This window comes from Podarcis vaucheri (assembly GCF_965113315.1).
Source record: "Podarcis vaucheri genome assembly, chromosome: 10".
NCBI lineage: Eukaryota > Metazoa > Chordata > Lepidosauria > Squamata > Lacertidae > Podarcis > Podarcis vaucheri.
The window spans coordinates 42,734,822-42,761,189 of NC_138748.1; the positions used below are offsets into that span (position 1 = coordinate 42,734,822).

Genomic DNA, 26,368 nt, shown 5'->3' on the forward strand with positions numbered 1-26,368 from the left:
TTCCTGAGTTGCACACAGACACACAGACACACACACACACACGGTTGGGAAGAGTAACTGTAAAATTTCCACTTGGGCCAGTCAGTGGAAGGTGGTTTGGGAGAGAGAGTACTATATTTTTGCTGTGCCAGCTACAGCTGCTGTGACAGAGAAACACATATCGGACTTATTGCTGGTCAGTGGGCCAGTTTAGGTCTAACACAGGCATCTTATAGGGCTTTTATGAAAACCTACGAGATGGTGGTGAAGGCTGCTAAGAAGTCATACTTCTCGGCCTCCATTGCATCCGCTAGCTCTCGCCCAGCGCAATTATTTAGCATAATCAGGTCTTTAACGTCCCTTGAGGGACAGCCAAATTTAAATAATAAATTGACACACGGCTGTGAGGCATTTGCGAGCTTTTTTGCGGAGAAGGTCTTGTCGCTCCGCCATGACCTCCCTGCCAATTTGGATACAATAAAGGAACTGGAGGCCCCTCGACTGTCCTCGGGTCCAGTATTGGACCACTTCGACCAGATATCCCCAGCCGATGTGGACAGACTCCTCCGAGCTGGAAAGCCCACCACTTGTCCTCTCGACCCGTGCCCGTCTTGGCTGATTAGAGCGTGTCCAGACGAGGTGCGGGCCCTCCTGGGGGATATCATCAATTTGTCCCTTGGCACGGGGACATTCCCAGGGGAACTGAAGGAGGCAGTGGTGCGCCCGCTCTTAAAGAAAACATCATTAGATCCTTTAGATCTATCCAATTACCGCCCGGTTTCGAATCTTCCGTTCCTGGGTAAGGTGATTGAGAGAGCGGTTGCTGAACAGCTTGGTGGGTTTCTGGATGAAACATTGGCTCTGGATCCATTCCAGTCCGGCTTCCGCGCTGGTCATGGGACCGAGACGGCTCTGGTCGCCCTAACAGATGACCTTCGTAGACAGCTGGATCGAGGCGGGTCGGGGCTGCTGATTCTTCTAGATCTATCAGCAGCTTTCGACATGGTCGATCACGAACTTTTGGACCACCGCCTTACCGACGTGGGGATCCAGGGCACAGTCCTTCAATGGCTGCGCTCGTTTCTCTCTGGTCGGGGACAGAGGGTGGCGCTTGGGGGGGAATTGTCATCGCGCCACTCCTTGGTGTGTGGAGTACCTCAGGGCGCGATACTCTCCCCGATGCTTTTCAACATCTTTATGCGCCCCCTCGCCCAGCTTGTTCGGAGTTTTGGGCTGGGTTGTCATCAGTATGCCGATGACACCCAACTCTATCTGTTGATGGATGGCCATCCTGACTCGGCCCCAGACACACTGACCAGATGTTTGGAAGCTGTGGCTGGATGGTTACGTGGGAGCCGGTTGAAGCTAAATCCTTCGAAGACAGAGGTCCTGTGGCTGGGACGGGGCAATATGGGATTGGGGGGGCAACTCCCATCTCTTGCGGGGGTGCAATTAGTGCCAGCACCGTCCGTTAAGAGTTTGGGTGTAATCTTCGACACCTCCCTTTCCATGGAGGCGCAGATTGCAGCTATAACAAAGGCGGCATTTTTCCATCTCCGCCAAGCTAAGCAGTTGGCTCCTTACCTCTCTCGCCCTGACCTAGCCACTGTGATCCACGCGACGGTCACCTCCAGACTGGATTATTGTAACTCGCTCTACGTGGGGCTGCCCTTGAGACTGACCCAGAAACTCCAGCGGGTGCAGAATGCTGCAGCGAGACTCCTTACGAGGTCTTCGCTGCGAGATCACATTCACCCGGTGCTATACCAGCTGCACTGGCTCCCGGTGGAGTACAGGATCAGGTTTAAGGTGCTGGTTTTAACCTTTAAAGCCCTATATGGCCTAGGACCCTCGTACCTACGGGACCGCCTCTCCTGGTATGCCCCACAGAGAAACCTACGGTCTTCAAATAAAAACATCTTGAAGGTCCCAGGCCACAGAGAAGTTAGGCTGGCCTCAACTAGAGCCAGGACTTTTTCGGCTGTGGCTCCGATCTGGTGGAACACTCTGTCACAAGAGACCAGGGCCCTGCGGGACTTGACATCCTTCCGCAGGGCCTGCAAGACAGAGCTGTTCCACCAGGCCTTTGGCCAGGGCACAGCCTGACTCCCTCCCTCGGCAATCTTCGCAGAGCTCTGGCCCAATGGTTGCTAGTGGCTTGAATTAATTAATTTTTATAATGAATGATTTTAGAATGTTGTTTATGTTGTACTTTTGTACTGTTTTATTGTTGTTAGCCGCCCTGAGCCCGGCTTCGGCTGGGGAGGGCGGGATATAAATAAAAATTTATTTATTTATTTATTTATCCCCAAATTTGCCCTCCAGCAATGGTGACATAATAGGGAGGAGGCCATATTGCACCGCCATCTTCCAGATATTACTTGGGTTCCAAGCTTTCTACTCAGTAGCTGGCTAGTACATCATTTGGTTAAGTTTTTATCCCAGGGATGGGAAAACTGTGTCCCTCCAGATGATGTTGGACTACAGCTCCCATCATCCCTGACCACTGGTCCTGTTAGCTAGGGATGATGGGAGTTGTAGTCCCAAAACAGCTGGAGGGCCGAGTTTGGGGATGCCGGGTTTAACAGGTACTTTTAAGGGCCACTGAGAGAAGAGCAAGAAAGAATGGTTTCGAGATTTTAAAGAAACATGGGAAAATCTTCACAACTATAACATGTGCAATGGAATAAAGAAGCTCTGTCATTTCATTAAACCCCCTTCCCCCAGCAGAGAGATTTTTGATTACCTGTTGTGAACAGTTGGAGGAATCCTGTCATTACTTAGATGATGAACAAAATATCTTCTGATTAAGTGATTCGCTGTTACATTTGAGTTCCATATTACAATCCCCAAATATTTTTAGTCTCTTAAAAAAAATACACGCGTGCGTGGTGATTGGGATTGGGAACACGGAGGAGGAAGTCTTAACTCTTTCTGTTCACACTGTGTGAACCCAATCCAGATCAGCCCCTGTGGAGCACTACTATTAGCCCCAGAGGATAATCAGTGCAGGGGCAAAGAGAAATCCCTCCCCACCCCTCCATACCATGAGCCCAATCCAAATTACTTTTTCTCCAATGACTGCTTGTTGAAGAAGGAATTTATGTTGGTAGGGATAATGTGCATTTTGATGACTGGTAGGCACATGGCTCAAAGAAATCTGCCAGAAGACTGTGTAAGAATTTTGGCTACCTCAGGAAGGTGTATTTTGTGAGAACAATTTGATAGCCAAGATGGGCACTCACCCTTAGGGCACCAGACAGCGTTCAGGGACTGAGGACTCATCCACACTGCGCTTGTCACATGCATGGGTCTGAGAGTTTTCTGTTTGTTCTGTGCATTCTAATCTTGGGTTTGAGCAGTTTTTCGTTTATCCCACGGCTATTTACAACTGAATCAGAACAAACATCAATCTGCAAAAAGAAAGAGTGGTGTTGGTTCTGATTCAGCTGTAAACAGCAGGCTTTGGGGGGGGGGGAAGGTGGCACCAGTGTGAATGAGCCCTCAGTGTTTGTTGACTGTACCGTCTGCAGTGAGCTAGGGCAAAATTAGTGAGACATAGCTCTGGATTCTTTTCATGGCCATTGCTGGGAAAGCCTGGGAGCAGTAGGAGAATCCAGCACAAGCCACACAACTTGGCAATACGACTCACAGCATGGAAGGGGGCTTTAATTGTGCCCCTTGACCCATACACTGTTTATCATGTTGATAATCCTGGGTCGAGCAGAAAAGTAGTTATAGTTTGGAAAAGCTATGAACAGCCACTATTGCTGATAGTCTAAGTCAGCTTACCCTTTTAAAAATAAATAAATAAATAAATAAATAAATAAATAAATAAATAAATAAATAAATAAATAAATAAATAAAATAAATGTTATTGGGGGCTTGTTTTCAGAGTTGCCTTTCAACCGCATACTAATGGTTGTGGATAGGAATTAATATTTTGCTACCGCGCAGTTGTACTACTCTCATTCTCTTCAGTGCATCTCTAATGCTACAATTTGGTTCATGTTTATTCAGAAGCAAGTCCCAGCCTGAGGTTGCAATCCTATACAAACTTACTTAGGGTTAAGGCCTATTTGACTCAATGGGACTTATTTCTGAGTATATATGCATAGGATTGGGCTGCGAATGATGGATTAAGTCAGGGGCATGTGGAAATGTGGGCTCTGAGGGTGGGTGGGAATCAGAAAGGTGGGGAGCCTCCTCCCTACTTTCTTTATCTCCAATCCATGTATTCTTTTCACCCAGTATGGGAGGGAACAGTTTTTACTCCCTTTGGCTCAGTCTTTTGGGCTTTTGTCAATAACAAATGATTTTGCTGTGCCTTATTTGCATATTGTTTTTAAAGCCTCTGCATCATCCTGTTCTTTCTCCCATCCCCTCCTTTCTTCCCCCCACCGCAATAATTCTCTAGACGTTTATTTCTTCCAGCCCCCTCATAATACGTCTTTCATTTTGTTCTGATTTCCAATGCCCAGGAGCAAAGAAATGAAGAGAAATTGAGAAATAGTCTCATTCTTTTTTTTCTTATCCGGGAAAGGGAATTGCAGGCAGGCAAAACTGTCAGCTTGGCAGCATGAGAGAGAGAGAGAGACTCCATCTCTGAAATGTGCAGAACATTGCTGTCAATCCCGCATGATCTCCTTACAGTACCACACATCACAGTTCCTTTCTTGTCAACTGTGGATGGAACTTCCCTTCAAAATATTGCTGTCATCTTCTTCTGCTTTTACAGGGTCAGAAACCAGGATTAGATGCAAGTCATAGAGCTGTCCTTTACGACAACCTCCCCACCCTCCCACACCTTTGCATTAGTGATATATCGGTACTTCCACTAGCGGCATTGAGTTCTGTGCAACGGCAGGGAGGTAGCTTTGCTGTAGGAGTGTAGCTTGTTTTGATTTGAAAAATGAAAACGAACACCCCCAAAAATGTCAGGGGTGCTATGCAGCCTTCAAATAAAAGAGTTAAGGATCCAGCCACCTCCAAAGGACATGTTTTTCAAAAGAAAAGAAAAAGAAAAGGCTCATAAAAGAATGTGGAATTGTTGAACAGAGGGGTATCCGTGTTGGTGTTTGCTAGTTTTTTAAAAGCCTATGTAAGTGATTTCACACTGGATTTTCACATTTTGGAGCATTTGGGTTCTAAAGAAGTAAAAATAAGAAGCATTTATAAAGAATTCCTTAGAATGGTGCAATGATAGGTAGAGGACAAGGAGAAGATAATTTTGTTGCCCATTATCAAAAACAACAAAAAGCAGGACTGTTTGTTTAGACATCTGGTAACTGCTTGCCAGCTTGTTAGAGATACCATTCAGTTGTACAGCCTTAAAAGTGGACATAATTCTTGGAGGATGAAGCTGGCAAGCTGTGTGCTTCCATCTTGTCCATTGATTTAGGCAGCCAGATGTGGGCTGGCTTGAGGATGACAAATGTCTCTCGGACAGGTGGAGCAATAGTTAAACTGCTGAGAAAACCTTATTGGAATCTACCATATTGGGTAAGTTCTAGCCCATTTCCAGTATTCACTGTTGGGGCACGGTCCTTAAAGATGTGGTTCTAACCCATGTTAAGTTTTTCCAGATGCTAGATTTTCTAAATCCATCTTAATCCAAGTTATTGCCCGGATTGGAGACTGAGATGGCCTGGTAGCACCCTAGTAGTTAATTGATTTCAGGAACTGGACAGAGGTAGTTATATCCCTGTAGGTTTTGAGGGACCTCTCAGCAGCTTGCATAACCATCTATTGTACTATGCTTCTGGACCACTTGGCTGTGGGCATCATTTTATGGTGTCTCTGATCCTTCCAGAGAGTAGCTGTAAGTAGCTGGTGCTGGGGGACTTCTGCTTACCATCTTGACCATTGGCTTACAGTGTCATGAGGGACTCTTGTCCTCCATGCAGTCTCTGGGATGCAGTCTCTCCATGCAGTGTCTGTCCCCCCATGAAGTCTCTGGGAGGGATTGCCCAGGAATGACTCAACTTACTTCTCTTTCCATGTCATTGTAGAGAGACTGTGGCATTCTGAGATCATTAAGGGACTGCAAAACAAATGGAAGCTTAATCCAAACAATGTATAAGTACTCTTAGACAGTAGAGCTGCCAACTCAGTGGTCGTAATATAGCCTGTTTTGGATGGATTTGCAAACCGGGAACAAAGAAAGCTGCACAGATTGGTAGCATTGCTCAGTCTGTTCCAGCTAGCTGCAGCACGAATGTTTTTGCAAGTAATGTTTATTGAGCATGAATCCCCCTCCCCCATTGCTAAACAAAAAAATCAAGCAGGAACGCTATCAGTCTGTGCAGCTGTCTTTGTTCTTGGTGCCTTCCATAGCTGATTCCTCCCACACACAAAAATCCATGTTGTTGTGCATGGGATTGTTCTCTGCCTTGAAAAACCAGATTTGCATTGGGGAAAGATGACCAGAGAAGCTAACCTGTAACCCTCCAGATGTTGTTGGACTATAGCGATTGGGGATGGTGTGAGTTGTGGCCCAACAACATCTGGAAGACCGAAGGTTAGCCACACTGCCATAGACTATTGTCTTAATTGTTTTCTTTTATGCACTACTGCTGCGACCTGCCCCCTTACATCTTGCTCGTTAAAATGGTTCTCCTGGTTTGTTGATCTTTGTCTAACTTTTTCAAAACCCTCAATTTTAAAAAGAAGAAGTTTGCAGCTTGGTTGTGCTTCTGCTCCAAGCTTTCCTTCCAGTTCCCTAGGCTGAAGCAGTGGCCAGGAACTTAGGCTGGTATACTGACTGTGCAGATTTCTGGAGGAAGCAGACCTGGGCATAGTTAGGCACAAACTTATTTTTAAAGCACATATGCTGCTATTCAGTCATGTTTCCAGGGTGATTTAAATACAAATACAACAGAAGAAAAGAAGAAGATGCAATAAAAAATGAAAACCACAGCAGAAGCTAAAACTATATAAACTTAGGAAAGCTGGGAGAATAGAAATGATTTTGACTGTCATCAAAAGGATAACAGTGATGCTGGCAGATTGACCTCCCTGGGGAGGGAGGAGATTCCATAAACAGGACATGGCCACTGAGAAGGCTCACTCTGTAGTTGACACTGGCCTTACCTCATATGCCTTGGTTACATGAAGATCAGATTAGTGTAATGTACTCCATATGGAACTTCCTTTGAAGAGATTTTGGCAACTTCAGCTGCTATGAAATCCAGCTGCGAAAGTGCTGACTGGAGCTATATTTTTTTCCAAGGATGTTACTCCATTTTTATATTGACTTCATTGGCTGTCAGTCTGTTCTGAAGGACCGTCAGAAGGCAGTCCTCTCTTTGAAGGTGTATTCTCTTGGAGGGCTTTCCAGCTTGAGTCTGCTTTAAAGGTAAGGAAGCATGAAAAAGGAGAGCAGGAACCTTGAAGCTGCCCATCCACAGTTAGCACCACCTGGTCAGCAGGTGGAGCAGATGCACCAAGTCACCTGATGCCTTAAGAACACAGGAAGAGCCAGCTGGATCAGTCCAGTGGTCCATCTCGTCCAGCGGCCTGTTCTCACCATGGCCAACCGATGCCTGTGGGAAACCTGCAAACAGGACCTGAGCACAAGAAAGAACATTTCTACCTGGCAGTTTGCAGCAACTCTAGTCACTTCCCCAATGTGGTAAATTATATTACATATATTTTTATTTAAATTTTGGTAATTATTTCTTGTGTCTATAAATATAAATCATGTGCAAATTGCTGTTTTCTTTTGTCCTCTTTATCTGATGATGCAAACCCTCCTTTTTGACACTGCACAACTGACCATCCTAATTCAAAGTGTTGAATCGAGGCACAATTCACCTTTAAAACCCTAAAGAAGTTGGGACCTGTATACTTAAAGGACTCTCTCATCTCATGCAATCCTTCGATCCCTTAGTGGGATAAGCTATTTTGTGTAACTTCCTCTCTCTTTTGTACACAGAATCACAAAGTTGGAAGGAACGCTGAGGATCATTTAGTCCCCCATTTCATGTTTGTGGAAAAGAGTGTGCTCAGAAGTGGTGCCAAGGATGTAGAACTCCTCTCCCTAGTGGTCTGCTTAGCCTCGCTCCTTTGGTCTTGAGTTGTTGACTGAAGAACTTTTAAGTTTTGTTAGCCTTTGGCTTCCCTTTAGTGCAGTGGTGGGGAACCTGTGACTCTGCATATGTTGTTGGATTATTGGAGAAGGTAACCGGGGCTGATGAGAGTTGGATTCAAGCAACATCTGGAGGACTATGGGTTCCCTACCACTTGATTTAATATGGCCTTTTTGCTTCCTTTGGTGTATGTTTTTGTTGATTATAACTTCTTTATTGTTTTGAGGTTGTTGTTTTTAAGTAAGTATTTTTAATTTGCTATGAGCCACCTTGAGCATGTTGTTCAGAGTGGAAAAGTGGGGATTTAAAAATTTCCTAAACAAACAGGTAAATAAAAATAAATACCGTAAATAGATCCTTTAATCATACAGAGGGGGCAATCATGGCGTGTTGTTGCTCCTTAGTTCTTTGTGTAAGGTGAAGATTTGTTGGGTGGATAATGCTTTTGCAGATTCTGAGACTGGATGAAATATTCCTGTATATCAAAGCCACAAGGAATTCAGTTGCTCAGTAACTGGTGGGGAATTTATGCTAATAAAAAATACTGTTTGATAATATGAGAGTCATTACTATGCTATAAGAGGACAGCTGCTGGAGGCCTTAGCAGTCAGTAATGCCCTTGGGGCTTGGAGGCAATCCAGCCATCTGGGAGCAGCAATATTTGGGTGATCTAGTGCTGTGCTGGAACAGTGTGTGTGTGTGTGTGTGTGTGCGCGCGCGCACGCATGCGCGCATATACCATCTTCTATCTGGAAGAAAGTTATTTAAGTCAAATGCTGTTTTACTACAAACTGTTGGAAGGTTTTGAACAGGAAAACGAGTGAAATAATTGCACAGCACTATTCTCATATATATGTAGAAGAGAAGAAGAGGAGTTTGGATTTGATATCCTGCTTTATCACTCCCCTTCAGGAGTCTCAAAGCGGCTAACAATCTCCTTTCCCTTCCTCTCCCACAACAAACATTCTGTGAAGTAAGGCTGAGAGACCTCAGAGAAGTGTGACTAGCCCAAGATCACCCAGCAGCTGCATGTGGAGGAGCGGAGACGCGAACTCTGTTCACCAGATTATGAGTCCACCGCTCTTAACCACTGCACCACACTGGTGTATGGGAATGTAGTGTGTGTGTTCGGACACAGAATTCTGAATAGTTTGGGGAACTTTGGAACATGTAGATGAACAGAAATCACACAGCCGATAGTTTACTATGTAAATTTGGATAGTAGGCTTTCTGTTCCCACAACTAGATATTTAAAAACCATAACCTTTATGATTTAATCTTCCGATCTTTATTGGAAGGTACCGTATAAGCCTATTGAAGGTAGAAGTACTTATTTTAAACCTAGACTTTTGTTTCTGAAATTTCTAACATTACCACCATGCTGATTAGTTGTTGTTTCCAGCCATTGCAATACTTTCAGGAGACTCCCAGTTTTCCGGAGATTTGCTTGTCTCCTGAGAGTCATGTCACGAGCAAAATAAATAGTCTCATATATGAATACATCAAAACTAGATTGTGATGCTATTATCTTCTTGGTTTTTGTGGATATTGATAAAAAGGCAGTGGTCCAATGAGTGCCACTCAACACTGAAGTATAATGGGAATTAGTAGATCTCTGAAGTTTGAATGTTGGCAAATTTCTATCACCCATGATGTCCTCTCACTTTGATTGATCAGTTAAATGTCATTTTTTCTTTGGTTGTACAACCAAGACATGGCAAGTCAGAGACCTCCATAGGCAAAACAGAAATACTTCTTCATTCATCTCACTTTTTTAAAAAATAAAATAAAAAGGGAAATGCACACTATAGCTCTTTTGAAAATTCTTCTGTGTCATATCCAGAAGGGATGATAAGGTCTTCACTTCTGGGAGGGTTCACTTCTACCAATTCCCTGCTCTCTGTAATGGGATAGAATTTGCTCATATTCACACCAGTAAGCCGCAATAAAAGGTGACCCAGAGATCCTGAAGCAGAGATATAGAGGTGGCTTATCATTTGGCCCGAGATGACATCACAGCTTCCTAGTTGATGATGGTCGAATGTTGAACTTGGTAGATGCCACTTCAGATTCCAGCTCAGCCGCGATCTTACAGAGTGGCCTTGAAAAAGATGTACTTGAACAAACAAACCCTGGTTACCTGAAAAACTGAAATCCATCTTGCATGTTTGCTGTGAGGATTAATAAGTAGGACTGTAAGCCACAATCAAATGCTAAGGTGATGGTGATATTACAGTTCAGTGCTTTTGAAAAGGGGCAGAATTATGCAGCATAAACCTATACATGTTTACTTAGTTTCAGTAAATGAGATTTACTCTCATGTGAGTGAGTTTAGGATGGTAGTTGTCACACATTTCTTGATTGTCAGTCGTTTATTGTGCAGGAACACTGAGCACTGCAGCCTCCATATCATGTTGGGACTTCAGCCAGGAGTATGTGTGTGTGGATCAGATCCTTCCAAGTTGTTTTCTCACAGGTTGATTGTCCTTCCTGGGTTATATAGAGGCCCAGTTTGCACACAGCAGGAAGCTGAACAATAGCAAAGATTGTGGCTGCTTTGCATCCCCGCCCTCCTGCCCTGTCCTCCTGCTACCCAAAGCCCAAGCCATGGACTGGCTTAGGTCTGAACCTGACTTGTGGTTTCCATATTAAACCACAAAGCTGAGTTTGGACAGAACTTTAAGCCCAGCCATGGTTTGGCTCTGGGTAGCACATGAGGAGGATGGGGTGGGGAAAGAGCACAGCATTCATTTTTTATTTGCCTCCCCAAATCTGATTTGGAGGGCGGGGGAACCTGCAGAATAAATTTAGGGAGTGCATGAGGGAGGAGGGGCAGAAGTCACACTGGGCAAGTGTGAATCCTTGTGCTGACTAGATTCTTACTTAGCGCTAGCCCCTTACTTCAAGACTTAACCAGTGCAAGATCCTGAATTGCTGCAAAAATTATAAAATAACACGACATGGTACTGCTGGCATTCTCTTTCCTCTCTCATCACCCCTAATATTTTTACACTGAGTGCTGTTCTGGGTGGGGGTCTATTTTGTGGCCTGTCCAGCTGTCCATTTCAATATCATGTTTCTTACAGGGGCTGTTGGCAGATGATAAGGAGGAATTGACAGGACAGTACCTTAGAAGAAATCCTGTATAACTGGACCACAAGAGGAATGTGGTATTAGCAATCATCAATTAGTTCCAGAGTTATAACCTAAGACATGAAGGTTTGTGCCCCCCATAAATCATTATTGCAGATGTGATATGATTGCATCTGCAACATTTGGCAGTGGGGAGGGATTGGTGTGTGCAATGCAGTGTCATGTTATGTCTGTCAACACTATTTCATTAGCAGCTCTTTCATAGTACCTGTCCTTTTGTGGGCAGATACACACTTCAAGAGGCAGATGAGTTTCCTGCATGCCTCCTTATGGATTAGCAGCAAACTCTGCTGTGTAAAATGTCAGTCAGCCCTGACATCAGCCAGTTCATACATGCACATCAATTACTTTTTTATTACTAGATTATTCTGGGTTTGATGACTGGCAACAGTTATCTAACTGACTCAGTTAGAAGTTTTCTATTTGAGGTCATATGGGATGATACGGAAATTCTATGCTGTTCTTTCTCTGATGGCTCATTCACACAAACCTTATAGGCGGAGCTTCCCTATCACCTCAGATGTGAAACTTTGAAAGGAGTCAATTCACATATTCAATTGCCATTCATTGAGTGAGAGGAAAGTGATTAGTGATAAAGCAATGATACTTCGCTTGTCCATTATTGTGCATTTGTGAACCAGACCTAAAGTAAGGCTGTGTTTATGCTTCCCTTTACTGTGCACTAACTGCATTTCCAGTCTTGGGTTTTTCATCCATGTTCACATGACACTATCCAAAATGCTTATGTATCCTGTACTTCATTATAAACTACACCTGTTTGATGTTATTTCTCAAATCAGCTTCACACCAACTGGAATCCTTAAGACTCCTCTCCAGCCTACATGTGCACACCTTTGCTTAGGGTAAATGCATCCCCCTTCCCTTATAGAATCATAGAGTTGGAAGGGACCAAAGGGTCATCTAGTCTAACCCCCTGCAATGCCCCTTGGTGTGTACACAAACGGAAACAAATCCGGCATTAATTTGACACAAAAGTACAGTATAGCATTTACCAAAAAGCCCATTTGTGCTGGAAATTCTGTCTCTTACAGAACATGAACTTTCATATACTCTGGAGAGAAGCAGTAGTAACACATCCAAAGGGGTGTTATGCCTTGTCTGTAAAGAAGAGGGAGGGAGGGAGGATCTGTTAGAATCTTAATCTGAAAGCAGCTACAAACAAAATGCTAAGATTTTTATTTGATTAAAGAATAAGTGAATAAGTAAAAAGTAATTTCAAGTTTTATTTTACTCAGTACTAATTCTTTCTGAAGTATGCAGTCACAAACTAAAAATAACCTAATCTCTTTGTGTTTAAAAGTAAGTATAATTTTCCTGCATAACTAGCTACTTTTTCTTGTACTTGTGCCTAGGTTGACCTTTGAATAATATTACCAACAGAGGACAGCGCCAGTCTTGCCTTTCCAGGGTCTTCAAAAGCTATGTAAATTATGAATAATGCGTTAAATTAGCATACCTGCTTTGTGTAACATCTAACTGCTCTCTCCCCCCCCCCCCGCTGTATTTTAGAAGGTGTGATTTTTGTGTATCTAGCTTCCATTTCATACCATCCCAGGCAGAAAAGAGGGATGGAGTGAAAGGAAGATTAACTAGATGCTAAAGAAAAAGAAAGGGACAAGAAGAAAAAGAGCCTAGTTTTGTATGATATATAGTCAACCTAGCAGTTCGAAAGCACCCTCGGGTGCAAGTAGATAAATAGGTACCGCTTACCAGCGGGAAGGTAAACGGCGTTCCGTGTGCTGTGCTGGCTCGCCAGATGCAGCTTTGTCACGCTGGCCACGTGACCCGGAAGTGTCTTCGGACAGCGCTGGCCCCCGGCCTATAGATGTGAGATGGGCGCACAAACCCCAGAGTCTGTCAAGACTGGCCCGTTCGGGCAGGGGTACCTTTACCTTTACCTTATAGTTAATGTAAGTTCAAAGAAGACCTGCTCCTATTGTAAGACAAGAGGTGTGGAACATCTTTACACTCCCTTATGCCTGAAGCATGTCTTCCTTCACTTGCTTTTAGTTGCAGTAACAGAGCAATTCTGGTGTTCATGTCTGCCAGGAAGCCACACCTGCTGACTTAGAAGTTCTGTTCCAATTTCAGATACAGTACTTGGGAAAAGATTGTCGTTACATAAGGAGGAAGAAGAAGGAAGAATTTGGCACTTGCTCAAGTATAATCTTTGTTCCCTTAAGAAATGTCCCAAAGATGAACTGTAACATTCAGAACAGGCTCTACAGCAGATATGGGAAACTTGTGGCCTCCTAGATGGTCTTAGATTCCAACTCACGTTAGTTCTAAGCAGCAAGGTCGGGGATGGCAGGAACTGTGGTCCTGCAACATCTAGAAGGCCACAGATTCCCCATCCCTGCTAAGTGTAACTCAGATTTAGGTCTGCTCCCACAACACTCTTCATAATTCTAACTAAATTGCTAGTTGTTGGATCTAGTGCCATCCTCAGTATTGTATTTCAACCTCAACTCATACACTTGCTGTTGCATGTTCTGTGTTTCTTTAAAAAAAATCCACAAGGGCTAGAAAGACGGTTGAAAATGAAAAGTTAGAATAGGAATGGGAAGCTTGTGGCCTTCCAGATGTTTTTGGAGTCCAGCTTCTGTCATCGCCAGCCCACTTGGCCAATGGTCATAGATGATGGGAATTGTAGTCCAACATCATCTGGAGGGACACAGTTTTCCCATTTCTGGGCTACAAACTTAACCAAATGATGTACTAGCCAGCTACTGAGTAGAATGCTTGGAACCCAATAATATCTGGAAGAGGGTGGTGCAATATGGCCTCCTCCCTATTTTGCCAGCATTGTAGGAGTAGTGATGGGAGAAAATATTTTTTTCTGTTTTTTATATTCCCTCTCTTTTTCTTCTCCCCAGAGAGTATTCCTCTTAGTAGGCTAGCGTGAAGAAGAGAGCCTAAAAGGGGAGAAAATGGAATTAACTATCTACCAATAAACATGTCCAAGTTTATTTCATTATTATGGCTTTCATGTATGTTTGGGACCTTGGGATGGTTCACACAATTATAACCCCATAAGGATAATGGCGCACCAAGGGAATTATTAAGTATTAAAGCTCATGTTAAAATATCTGACACAGCCTAATCTTATACATGTTTATTTGGAAGTAAATCCCAGTTTCCATTAGGTTTTGTTTTCAAGCAAATCTGCAGAGTATTGTGGTCTCAGGCTGCAGTTCTATGCACATTTGCTCTCAAATAAATCCCATTAAACTTCACAGTAAATATGCATAAGATTAGGTTGCACATCTTATTAGATTGTTTTACGGAGATTCATAGCATTGCAGAGTTGGGTCATTTGGTCCAACCCCCTGCAATACTGGAATATCAACACGCGGTCCCCATCCAAATTGAAACCATCCCAGACCCTGCTTAGCTTTACAAATGTGCTAGCTGTTTTATTGCTGCACCACAGAATACATCACCATAGGCAAGGGTTTCTAGAGAAAAGACTATCAACCACTTCTGAATTTTCAGAGATGGGCCAGTATGGCTTCATAGATCTTGGGCTCTGCATGCTGCATACACCCCTTAGCCTCTGCCAATGCCTGTATTCAACCATGTTTAGGTACAATCCTTGAGAAGTTCCAGAAGGTGTTTAATTATGCTTGAGGAGGCAAACACCCTTTTGCTCCTTGTGTCTCTTTATTTGGAAGGATTTCATTAAAAAATCAACCTCAAAGCAGAGTTCTTCAGGTGGGCTTATAAAGGTTCCTTTCTCAACTGTGGTGTGCATGCGCTTGCATGCATGAACACATGCACATGTACACACATGCTTGGTTTTAGCAATAATTGAATTTTAGCTCAGGTTATTGTTATCTGAATACAGATAAAGCATCTGAAAAATGTTAATTAAAATGCCTGTCACCACTTCATCTCTGTACTATACAGATATTTGCCACACTTCACTTGGTTTGTGCACAGTCTCCCACACTTAAACGATAATAAGCATTCTTTTTTCTAAGGTAAAAAAACACCCTGAAATTTAGGAAAGATTTCAGCCGCAAACAATCGTATTTGCTACCTTCCTCTGCTTGAAGATGACATTTCAAGGGCCTTTTATTGTTTCAGTGCTTTGTTTTAATGTTAAAGCAGCAGTCCTATACTTGAAACATATACATAACCCTGTATATATGTAGAACTGCAGCCCAATTGCTCAAATTTTACCCTTCTTTTTGCATTCATGAAAGCTCTGTGAGATATCTTTGGGAATCTCATGTGTCATAACATGCCTCCCTGAGATAGGGTTGAAGAAAGCAGAGTAGCAATTCTGTCCTTTGAAAACTGGGAGAGTTAGCAACAAGGCATGGAAAGTATAGAGCATGAATACTTTATACAGCACAGAGACATCTTCCTGGATTCATGGTGATGAAAGCTCTCGTAAGCAGACCTAGTGGCTGGCTTTTTAAAGGATTGAAACACATTCTGGTAAATAACAGCATACTGAATAAGACTAGGAATGGGCATATCTGACAATTTTGATTTCTCTCAGTTTTTCATTTTTCCAGTCCTCAATTCTCCGCATTTTCCCATATGTTTGTGATTTTTTGAAGTCCTCATGATAATTCACTAGCATTTTACTGCAAATTTCTCCCAATATACACCTTTTGCATGCACTTTCCCCCAACATCACAGAATCACAGACTTGGTAGAGCTGGAAGAGACCACAAAGGTCATCTCGTCCAACCCCCTGCAATGCAGGAATCTTTCACCCAACATGCAAATTTCACAAATACATGCCTCTTTGTGCCCATTTACCCTAGCATATGAATTACACTGCAAATATGTGCAGCTTTTGAAGGATAGCTATGTTTTGGTTTGCATACTGCTTTGGAAAGTGAAAATTAGGTAGGTTCACCTTTAACAAAATCAAATTTCTCCTCCATCTCTAAGCAAGACCAATAGACTTGGGTTGTTAGGTCCAGATTTGGAGAAGCTCCTGTGTCTTTAACTGTTACATTGAAGGAAGAAAATTCACCATGCAACTTCTTTTATCATTGTAGTACTGTGGTGGGAAGAATCGCATCTTGTGAATTTGCACAACTCCTAAAAGCAAGCAAGCAAACAAACAAACAAAAACACTTTGGGATTTCATTGTCTTAAAGGACCCCTGACCATTAGGTCCAGTCGTGACTACATCTGGGGTTGCGGCGCTCATCTCGCTTTTTTGGCCGAGGGAGCCAGCGTACAGCTTCCGGGTCATGTGGCCAGCATGACTAAGCCGCTTCTGGCAAACCAGAGCAGCGCACGGAAACGCCATTTATTGTCTTAGGTGTACTTAAAATTGCATAGTCAACTGATGCAGGTTTCCTCAGATTGGTGAGGCAATGGTGGGATAAGAGTTTCTGCCTATCAGGCTGCTGTGAAAGACTCTCATATGTCATGACAAAAAACTACAAAGGGGTGGATAAACTGTATCAGCAAAATAGTTCATTCCCCTACCCTAGTTTCCTCTTCACCATTTGACCATGGGTATTAAGCTTGCTGGTTGCAGCAAGGCAATCTGTACCACATAACAAGATGAAGTACTTGCTTTGAGCAGGAGACTGCCACATAATACCATTTTTTTGGCCAGCCATCTCCACCTCTGTACAACTTTTAAAATAATGAACTCCAGTCAATTTAACATTGTGACAATATATGCAGTAGCTACAGGGTTATGTGGACTCAGGGACGCGGACTTATAAAAAATATTGGGGGGCCCCCGGGAAAGCTCATGAATAATAAATAAGCTCATGAATATGCAAATAAAGTGGCACCGCCTCCTCGTGAGCAAATAGGGGAGAGCGTGCTGCGCCTATTAATCAGCTCCAAAGGAAATTGGGTGGAGCTTTTGCTCAGGAGGGAGGGCAGGAGGCATGCAGGCAGCCCGACCCTGTGCATTTTGGGCTGGGGGAGGGGCGGCGATGGCGCTCTGCTGGAGGGGCGCCGGAGATTATTGGGGGGGCGGAGCCCCCCCAAACGAATTTTTGAGGGGGCTCGGGCCCCCTTAAGCCCCATGGAGTCGGCGCCTATGTGTGGACTTCACTTCTACTAGGGCTTTCTTAAAGCACCCTCCTAATAATACTGGAAACTACGGTAGCTTGTTAAGGGTCCTGGGAATTGTAGTTCTTTGAGGGTTCCCAGGGTTTCTTTTTTGGGGTGGTGGTGCTTAAATGAATGTAGTGTACACAATCTCCTATTAACACCGTGGCGAGAGGGGATTCTGGAATGCTGTGTTTTATGTTTCTGTCTGCTCCTATGATCTATGTTGGAATTTCTGTTTAGTATCTAGTACTGCCTCTCTCGTTTCTTAAAATGGTGAGATTTTATGCATCGCACACCCTAAATTTTAGTGCCCCTTTCTTTGAGGTTCTGTTCCTAATATTTCTTCAAAGGACTAGATTTACTATTGAATTGTTCTTATCAAACAATTACATATATAAAGGATAGGTTTGTGTGCGTGTGTAGTTGCTGTATATGAGCCTCAGTTAGTTAGGTGGAAAAAAATTGAGTAAATTATATATTGAACTGCTAACTGGTGTGGAGGCCTTGCGGTTTCCATGGTAACTGGGCTGGAAATAGCTCCATGTGACATCAGAATGGCACAGGTATAGTCAGATCCAGCTTTTTCTACCACCCCCAGCTAGTGAGCGCAGTAGGTACAGATATCACACGTGATTAGCAAATAGTAATATGCTAAGAATTTCAATTAAAGTATATAAATATTCAAACAACCTGGGGTGACTTCTTATCTCTTGTTAGTAAATTAGAAGAGTTCATCATATGCCTGAAAAATATATGAATTCTCTTGCAGGTAAGAATTAGAAAATATTCCCCTCCCAAACTCTCCATTCAAGCACCTGCATTTCCTATATATATCCATGTTTTTTAAGTTGCTGTAAAAGATCCTCCAGCTTCTATAGGCAAAAATAAAATTGAGATTGGGACAATAAACTGCACATTTAATTGTGTGATCTCCTTCGCATAGTGAAAAGTGACACACATTTTTTTAAAAATGGGGGGGGGGGGTTAATACTATTTCTCCACCATATGCTGTAGATAAAGATGAGTTCTCTGTAAACTTATAATGTTTTTTGCTGGAAAATAATAATAATGAAATTCATCCTGGTTTTTCAGTTATTATATGAGTGTAAGCTCTGCTGTACTGTACTGAGGAAGTGGCAGTGAAAGGCTTGAAGCACTGAATTGATTGGTAAAAGATTAGTGATAAATGAATTTATTAATGTGAGCATTTTTACACTTTAATAGAAAGAGACAGGGTGTTGAATTTTTAACAGAGGTGTCTTTTAATCAAAATGTTAATTAGTCATTGACTTTAAATAGTTTTACAGAAACAAGCAGATCTATTTAAATAGTCTGACTGAAGTATAATAATAACAAAATTGCAAAGATTTTATTTGTATCCTGTCCTGGACCATGTTTTGAAGGGTACACATCCTGAAAACTAGCCCTTTTAACTGCATATGGGCAAGAAAGACTCAGAAGTATGTAAGTATATTTCCATAGAGATAAGAAGGAGTGGGGTGATTAATTTTGAAACCCAGCTCCCCCATTTCGTCTTTCCAGCCTTTTGTAGTTCAGTTCTTTCCAACCATCTATTTGTGGGTGAGAATATAGATATTCTGTATGCATCCTGCTAGATCAGTGGAAAAAGATTAAGGATTGTTTTCAAGAATTATTTTAGCTGGAATACCCAGGGCCTGTCCAAGGTCTTTTGCTGCCTGAGCCAGAACAGTCAATAGTGCACCTTATCGTCAAGGTGCGCAGTACCCTGAGCTGAACAAGTTATTTTGGTACCTGAGGCAGAAAATCATGCAAGAGCCTCTCTCTCGGAGTGAAAATGCAACAATAATAAATCAAATACCGTATTTTTCCATGTATAACATGCCCCCATGTATAAGACGATCCCTATTTTTTTGGACCACAACAAAAAAATTGGGGGGGGGAATTGCCCAAAGTTGTTGGGCCTCTTTTGGAGGGCATCGCCGCGGCCACCAATCATTGTCTACACACACAATTGCCACCAAAAGCCCACCTGCACACTCGATTGAATGCACGCCTCACTGCTGCTGTAAATAGCCCGCCCAATTTCTGCAGCCACAGCCAATCGTCAGCAGGTCTTGCCGCAGCAACCATTCACACACCCAATCACCGCTGCCAATCTCCTGCCGGCTGCTGCCACCAATCACCCCCCCCCTGCTATCCGTGTATAAGGCAACCCACAGTTTTTGCCTAGTACTTCTAATGAAAAAATATCATCTTATACACAGAAAAATACAGTAGCTAAGTTTGTTGCTCTTTCATGATATACAAAACCACCTGCCTCACTCCTGGAGATGCCTCACTCCTGTCTAATGGTTGGGCCAGCCATGGGAACACTTCTCCCTTTGTCTCGTGTGCCCTAGCTACAGAGTAGAAAGGAGGGAGGGAATGACGCTTGCTGGCCCTACTGTAGAGAATTGGTTAATGTCACCAGCTTCTCCAGAGGCCTAATGGTCTGGAAAAAGCTGAAAGTGAGCTTTATGCAACTGAGAGGGACAGGAGATGATGAAAAGGATTATTACATGCCTTGACTGTGACAGGAAATGAGAAGCTCCTTCTCCCAGACTCAGCTTTTCAACTTTCCTCTCAAGAGTCTTCACCTCCCATTTGGGTGAGAGATGTGGAGAGGCTGCACACACACCAGACACCTAAAGCACATCTCTTCCCTCAAAGAATCCTGGGAACTGTAGTTTACAGCTTCACAGGGCTACAGTTCCTGGTGCTCTAAGCAAACTGCAGTTCCCAGGATTCTTTGGGGGAAGTCTATCCTCAGAAAGTAAAAGAGAGTGAGAGCTGTCCCCAGGAGTAGTCAGTTCATAGCTACCACTTCTTTTTTGCAGTGATGGTCATGGGTTACTCATAGCAAGCACCTTTTACTCCAGAGGGTACTGGCAGACTTTGGGCTCTCAAATTTCAGTAGCACACTGTGTGACGCTAAAATTTGGTGCCCCCTGCCTCTCATGCTCCATTCCACAACACTGTTGTGGTGTGCCCCCCCCCTGCAGTACAGCACCCAGTGCAGCCAAAGCCATTGCAGTTATTCTAAAACCATCTCTGCTCAGGGACACCCTTCTATCAAGAACTAGAAACATATTCCCCCCCCCCACACACACACCTCTTAAGTGAAAGCTGGGAATCTGGGGGTTGTGGTTCATATGGGGAGAAGGCAAGTACCCATCCCAGACCACAAATGTCCGGTTTTGCCAATATTTTGCTCTTTTCTTTTCCTTTTATTTTGAAATAGGCAGCCTGGAGCAGGTCAGAGGGGAAGGGAGCACAGCAGGCAGCTGATCAAATGCCTTCAACAGGGCAAGTGCTTATGGAAAATGCCTTATTTACCAAATTGTTTATAGCATTTCATACTTCACACTTATCACTGACTTGTTCTTGGAAATGCTAACACCTTCCAGCTCCCATTATTCTTATCATCTGCCTCCTGGCTGGCAGGGGTTTTGCAGTTGGGCAGCTAAAGGGGCAAAATGATAGGGAAAGGCAAAATGGGAGGTAACCATGAAGTACCAACTTGGAATGTAAATCAGATCAATCAGAGAGGCTTTCTTCCTATTCTTTGTGTCAGTCTTTTTGTTTTAAGCTGTGCTAGTCTGGAGACATTCCCTGTAAGGTTTCCCTGAGAATGTTTCCCAGAGAATGAGAATAACAGAAAAGCAGTTAGACACACATAAATGAGGAATATGTTAAGGGTAGACAAGGATCAGAAAATGGTTTTGGAGAAATTGATTAATTGGAGCGTGTGTGTGTGTGTGTGAGAGAGAGAGAGAGAGAGAGAGAGAGAGAGAGGAATTCTAGGATCAGATGACTCCCCTGGGGAAACCGCTCAGTAGGCCCTGGCCAAAATCCTTTGGAGGTTTCTTGCTCTCAACTGCTGCCGTTGCGGTTGTTTTTAAAGCCAGAGGGGGAGCAGCAGGCATGTCTCAGAAGTAATTAATCATGTATAGCGAAGAAGAGATTCTTCAGAGAGAGCACACCAGATTAGTTCTGCCTTTCCCCCTTTTGCAACTTTCCTTTCCCTCTCCCTCCTGCCCTGTTTTGATTGACTTGCTAGCTTTCCTGCTCCTTATTTTTGAATACTGGGTGGGGTGGGGTTAAGTATAGTAATTCATCCACTCAGGTGTTTCTCTTTTCTTACACAGATTTAAGCAGTATTTCTAGACTTTGGTGTTGAATACATGTGAGAAAAGCAGCTTGTGGAAGACGGCCGATAGAATGGTGGAGGGTTAGTGCAGCGTAGAGGTGAAGAGCATGAGCTGTGGTTTGGGTGTGCCCCTGATTCAAGTCTCAGCTTGCTATGATCTCTCTGGCAGAGAAGCCGCAATCTCTCTCAGCCTATAATCTATATGCCAGCGTGTGGTTCTGCTGGGAGTTTGCTGCAGAAAGAGCTGACTGCAAGGCTGCTTCCCTGAGAGTGAATTGGGACCCTTGAGTGTACCAATTTGAATGCCCAGCGTCCCCACCCCAACCCCTTTTGAAGGACATGGTGGTGGAGTGTTCAAGCATTTGAAAGAAAACCCAAAAGGTTGTAATGAATAGGGGTTCTCTTACCAGAACCACTGCAGGTGCTCTGCTGCAGGTAAGTTCCCACCATGTAACAGTGAAGGCAAGAGGGAAGAGAGCTGCTTTGGTTGGTGAATACCAGGTGCTCTGTATCACCTGTTGTCACTGTTGGCCAAACACTCATGATTCTTTCTTTACTTTTGCACAGGGCAGCATAGTGGGCTCTATATTGGGTGAGTCAGTATTGTGTCCATGACTGCTAAGGGGAGAATGTGGAGCTAGGCTGGAGCACGGAAAATGGAACGGTACTTAGGTGATACCACAGTTACTCAACATTTCCTGCTGAGCACCAGTTGCAGCTGCTACACATTGCTGCCCCTTCAATACCCCTCATCTCTCCACAGGCGACAAGGCAGTTATTTGACATTCACAGAGGCAAAGATGATTCCTCAGTGCCATGCAGATTACAACTCAGGCCCACAGCAACTGTAGCGACCAGTAGGAAGCTAGCCGTTCTGTGTGGGGTTGCCAACTTTGTGTTCGCTAGGGCTTTCAGAGTGCATGATGGGCAGTATTGTAAGTAACAGAGGAAGCTGTACCAAGTTGGAGGTGCTACCATGTAGACAGCGGGTTCTGTTGATCTTCTATTTCCATTTACAGATAGGTAGCCGTGTTGGTCTGCCATAGTCAAAAATAAAAAATAAAAAATAAAAAATTCCTTCCAGTAGCACCTTAAAGACCAACTAAGTTAGTTCTTGGTATGAGCTTTCGTGTGCATGCACACTTCTTCAGATACACTGAAACAGAAGTTGCCAGATCCTTCTATATAGTGAGAAGGTGGGGAGGGGTATTACTCAGAAGGGTGGTGGGAATGGGAGTTGGGAGTGAGAAGGTGGGGGGGGGTATTACTCAGAAGGGTGGTGGGAATGTCTCCCAGGACATTCTATACAAGATCTCAAAGTAGCTGTTTTACTACAAAGGAATTTCAGAAATAGACTGGAAAGAGAAGCTGCTGAATTGCAACTCATTACCAAACTTAAATGGGACGCGGGTGGCGCTGTGGGTTAAAGCCTCAGCGCCTAGGGCTTGCCGATCGAAAGGTCGGCAGTTCGAATCCCCGCGGCGGGGTGCGCTCCTGTCGTTCGGTCCCAGCGCCTGCCAACCTAGCAGTTCGAAAGCACCCCCGGGTGCAAGTAGATAAATAGGTACCGCTTACCAGCGGGAAGGTAAACGGCGTTCCGTGTGCTGCACTGGCTCGCCAGATGCAGCTTTGTCACGCTGGCCACGTGACCCGGAAGTGTCTCCGGACAGCGCTGGCCCCCGGCCAATAGATGTGAGATGGGCGCACAAACCCCAGAGTCTGTCAAGACTGGCCCGTTCGGGCAGGGGTACCTTTACCTTTACCTTACCAAACTTAAAACCATGGAGAGACCTGGTCTGAACAGAGACATTGGATTCTTATCTCATTATACATGACTAAGCCATTTCTCACCTTCTCACCCCTTGCCTTTTCCTGTAAGACCTATTAACAGTCGTTAAGAGTCGTCAACAGGCTCATCTCAGCTATCTGCCAATACTCCCATTCCCACCACCCTTCTGAGTAATACCCCTCCCCACCTTCTCACTATATAGAAGGATCTGGCAACTTCTGTTTCAGTGTATCTGAAGAAGTGTGCATGCACACGAAAGCTCATACCAAGAACTAACTTAGTTGGTCTTAAGGTGCTACTGGAAGGAATTTTTTTATTTCTATTTCCATATAAGTGTTAAAGCCTCAGGTCAAGTTGAGCATTCATCCTGCTTTGGACCTGGGGGTGTGTGTCAAGTGATGGATATCTTGAGCTATCCCAGTACTTTGCAAAAAACTTTCTCTCCTCACATATACACTAGTACTGGTGTGTTAACTGCAGTGTGGTTTGCATTGTCTTCTCCTGGAAAGCTTCTCAATTCTATATTCTACTCTACTTGGTCATGGGGAATCTGAGCAGGGCAATACCTTCTAGTTTTGTGACATGCTTGTGCCTTGTATGCATACCCCCCAACATTTCTCCAATGAAAATAGGGACAGCCTATTCTAATAATAATAATAATAATAATAATAATAATAATAATAATAATAATAATAACAACAACAACAACATCATAAACATAATAAAACATTAAACATTAAAAGTTCCTATACAAGACTGCCTTCACATGTCTTCTAATGGTTGCATACCTGGGGGGCAGCCTCCGCCTCTGCCGCTCCGCCTCCACGGGGATCCCCGGGCTCCATCCTGCCGCCCGATCTCCGCGGGGGCGCAGGCAGGCTGCGCGGGGTCTGCGCGGAAGAGCCCCTGCCCGCCCGGCCGCCGCCGCTGTGCTCATTCCATGGCCGGGAGAAGAGCGCTTCAAACAAAACGCCCGGCCCGCCAGGCCACGCTGGGAAACGTAGTTTGCGCACCCCGCGCGGGCACAGAGCCCAAGGGCGAGGGGACTACGGATCCTGGCAGCCCCTGCGCCGGGGACGGAGGGGGAGAGGCCGGGTGCAGGGATGGAGGGACGGGTGGGCGAGCGAGTGAGTGAGTGGCAGCCGCCAAGCCTTGGCCGAGAGCCAGGAAGGGCCTCCCCGGAGGAGGAGGAGGAAGAGGGAGGCGCAGAGCGGGAGGGAGGGAGGGAACCCCAGGGGTCATCTAGTGACGGCGCCCCAATCGAAAATTTGACTTAAAAAAAAAATCTTTCAATTTTTTTAATTTTTCCCGCGGCACACCAGGCAACATCTCGCAGCACACTAGTGTGCCGCGGAACAGTGGTTGGGAAACACTGCTCTAGTAGTGTGAATTCCTTACGTTATTAGCTGAGAGTATCAGCCAAACCAAAAGATACTGTGTTTTTAAAGTGGATAGTGTAATTTGTGAGTTTGGATCATGTTAGTTGGTAAATGTTTGACTGAACACTCAAAAGACCAATTTATAAATCTAGTAGGCTTCCAAACCTTGATATGTCTAAGGCCACGGAAAGATTCAAGGCCACTTTTTATAACCACTTCAGAAGTGGAAAAGCATTCAGGATGCCACTGCCCACCCTTTCATTTTTCATTTGGTACAGTGGTCTTGTGAGAGTGCATCCATGTAACAATTGCATGTTACCACATCCTTCACTACATTTGAAAATGAGCATATGTCAGGAAGTGGCAACGTTTAATCTTACCACATGGAATATGTTCACTGTAAAAAAGACCCCCCCCAATTACCTCAGTTGGTCCTTTAAGCAACTTCCTTATTTTGGCCTATTATGGTTGTGATTGGCAACACTATTGGTCACCCACGAATGCCTGGAATACTTGGCTACTGAGATTACTCTTTTACATTTCCCAACATATGTGGAACTGTTTCCCAAATATGAATTTCCATGAAGGTATCACAAAGGTGTGGCATTCCCACAAGCAGTATATTCGGGCATACAACTGTATGTGCACATAAAATATGTAAATAATTGACTTTTGGCTGTAGTATATGTTTCTGTGGAAGCCTTCGGTGCTTATAAAGTTGTCATGCTTTTTAGCCCTTTCTTTCCTTGATTTATCGGAGCATTTGGTTTTAAAAAATGATATAAGCATTTGCATTTTATTGGTTAATCATAAGATTTTGATTCTTCCTTTTTGATGCTGACCTTTTTCATTTTTGATATAGTCATGTTTGGGGATGACTTCTAAGGCTGTGGCAAAGTGAATTTTCTGCGTTGCCTGAAGGCAACCTATGTCTGCTTGGAGTGGGAGGAGATGAGCAGGAGAGTACAGGTTTTGTTTTTATAAAAACCCTCTGTCCCCAAGAACTGCCACACAACCAGAGGCCATTTTAACTCTGCATTCTTCGCAGTAAAATAAAATAAACAATAAAATAAAAAGTGGCATTTGCATTTCTTTTTTAGTATAAAGACAAATTCACAGTGCATTGTGACATTGGACTTAGAGCATGATATATTTGGTTGGGTTACAAAAAAACACTTGTTGGGCAAATAAGGAATAAAATATATAAATGCAGTTCTACTTTTCCTGGGGCCTCCTGTATTTCTTGAATATGTCTCAGGTTGGGGTTGTTGTTTTTTTGTGTTTTTTTGGCCTTAGATATTTTCACATGTGAGGTGAAAAGTCAAAATATCGTCTCTTTCTCACACCACTCCTGGCCCTTCTCCATCCATGCTTTGGATTACTTTTCATTTAAAAACAAACAAACCCAAATATATGGAGTTGGAAGGGGGGGGGGAATGCCTCGAGGTAATGCTGGTCTTAGCCAGACTGTTCCTATGCTGCCTCTGTGCAAGGCATGTGTTTATTATGAGACAAGAGCTGACCAGAAGCTATATACCTTTGCTGTTTAAGGTGCAGAGGAATAAAGGGATGTTTTGGCAGATACCAGCCCACCAGAAGCAGGACAGAAAGCAGTTCAATTTAAGGTGTGCTGTCCTTCTGGGAATGCTTAGTTTTGCTTAGGCAAAACTGAGCAGCAGTGTAATTTGAGCTTTTGACATAACACAGAATGTGGTAAGTATAACTACCAGTCTTCCTTTAA

At 43.9% G+C, this 26,368-nt stretch overlaps 1 protein-coding gene across 12 annotated transcripts in view; it reads left to right on the forward strand.

Annotated features, from left to right (window-relative positions):
* The window catches only part of TCF20 (transcription factor 20), a 198,012-nt gene that overhangs the window by 53,065 nt on the left and 118,579 nt on the right, over positions 1–26,368 (forward strand). For 7 of the 12 annotated variants that reach the window (XM_082239968.1, XM_082239972.1, XM_082239973.1 and 4 more), the window contains 2 exons: positions 11,156–11,288; positions 12,596–12,666. The exons of 3 other annotated variants lie outside the window; for them this stretch is intronic. The gene's annotated coding sequence lies outside the window, so the exon portion shown is untranslated. Of the gene's footprint in view, positions 1–11,155; positions 11,289–12,595; positions 12,667–18,685; positions 18,753–26,368 lie in introns of those variants that run through there. 2 more of the 12 variants (XM_082239979.1, XM_082239975.1) reach the window with 2 other exon arrangements.